Source organism: Peromyscus eremicus, chromosome 7 (assembly GCF_949786415.1).
Source record: "Peromyscus eremicus chromosome 7, PerEre_H2_v1, whole genome shotgun sequence".
NCBI lineage: Eukaryota > Metazoa > Chordata > Mammalia > Rodentia > Cricetidae > Peromyscus > Peromyscus eremicus.
The window spans coordinates 71,887,866-71,889,646 of NC_081422.1; the positions used below are offsets into that span (position 1 = coordinate 71,887,866).

General features: G+C 46.8%; 1 long non-coding RNA gene across 1 annotated transcript; it reads right to left on the bottom strand.

The window, feature by feature from the left end:
• Window positions 1-346: 346 nt before the first annotated feature.
• LOC131914574 (uncharacterized) lies at window positions 347-1,538 on the bottom strand. The gene is made up of 3 exons (XR_009380168.1): window positions 1,388-1,538; window positions 1,173-1,271; window positions 347-541 (listed from the first exon to the last, which is right to left on the bottom strand). It is a non-coding gene; the product is annotated as an uncharacterized LOC131914574 (long non-coding RNA).
• Window positions 1,539-1,781: the final 243 nt, after the last annotated feature.

The following is a 1,781-nucleotide window of genomic DNA, read 5'->3' on the forward strand; positions in this document are numbered from 1 at the left end:
CAGAGGTGAGCGCTCTGGGTCAGCCTGGGATGTTTTGCTTTGCATAATCACAGAGGAAAGGCACACAGTCAGCATATCTAAGAAAGAACAAATGCCAGCCTGCTGCACTGGTGTGAGGTTGGGTGTGAATGCACAGTCAGTGCACTGTGGACCCACCACAGCCATACCAATGGACACTGCTGGTTTTTCTAACACAGAGTAGTCACGTGAGGAGGGGGCGGGGCTGTGTTTGAAGTAATGTGATGGCTATCATTTTCCTTTTTTCAGACATTATCCGGGAAGACTTGTGTGTAAGGAACACGCACCCTGGCCTGTTTTGCATTAGTTCTCAGACAGCCCTGATTTTGTTTAATAGTTTTTAAAAACTCTGTTCTTCCTGATTTGCCTTAGTTTCTTGAACTCGGTAATACATTAAAAGCTAGTTTTGCTGAAATTTATTGTTGAGCTGGATGTGCTTAGTGGGGTGGCATTTGGGGAAGAGCTGGCCCTCCTGTTGTCTGTCTTCTGGACCTCCATCCTGCTGCAGTAGAGCTTCTGTTACCTGCGAGGCATCGGAGACAAGAAGGAGTACTGTGAGGTTGGGTCAGTTCACTGGGAAACGTTTGAACACTTACTTGCCTTAACATCAGAGGATAAATAAAAAAGTTCTGGGGAGACGGTTCCATAGATAAGGTACCTGCTGTGCAAGGCAAGGAACTGATTTCGATCACCAGAACCTACATTAAAAAAAGAAAAGGCTGGGCTCTGTGACACACATTCTTGTAAGTCCAGTTTTAGGAAGCCAGAGACAGGTGGATCCCCCGGGGCTGGCTGGCAAAGCCAGCCCGGCCTAAGCAGCGAGCCTCCGATCAGTGGCAAACCCTGCCTCAAAACAAAACAACAACAACAAAAAGCAAGGTGAACAGTGACCAAGGAACAGTACCAGAGACTGTCCACTGGCCGCCACGTGTCCAAGCACACGTGTGCACCTGCATTCACAGGTCTGTCTATCTGTGCCACAGCGTCAAAAAGCAAAGATGGGAAGGAACACAGAAAGAAGTTCAAGAAGACTAAAGAGGCAAGAATTCCCCAGCAGAGAGGACCAGCAGCTGCTCTCTGAAGCAGGGAGACCAGAAATGGCATGTCATGGGTTTCTAAGTTAACCTCACAGACCACAGTAAAGCACCACTTACAGGACAGAATCATGGGACAGGGATCAGACTGCCACCATTTTCCTGGGTCCAGCAGAAGGGAATTTGGAGTCAAATGAAAGCTTTACTTGCGTTGATGAACTGAGGGGATGGAAGAAAGCACAGCAAACTCTCAGAACTCCAATGTTACCACAAGCCCTTCCTCTGCCCTCCGCGAGCCAACCAGCCCCCCTGCCTCTAGTCAAATTGGCACTCACCTACGTCTGCTGGGAAAATAAATTCTTGTGAGTGGCTCGCTATGGATTTAACAGCAGATTGTTTCCTAAGAACTGTTAGCATTTTCCCCATTTCAGTTCTCAGGTTCCCAGGACCTGTGGGGAACCACACGGTGAGTCACACTTTATTGTGATCAGTCTAGTACTGGCTCCGCTCCAAGAGGTCGAAAGTCTGATTTTGAATGGCATCACTTAAGTCCGACAATTAGATCCTGTTGGACTTTCAGAAAGGCAAATAAAAGCCTACACAGGAGAAATTCATTCTTAAAAATGAATTGCTCTCAAATTTCTCTGCTTTAACTTAGTAACATATAAGAACACTCACCATTTCTGATGAAAATGTGACCTAATCAGCCATAAGGAGAATATGTCCCTA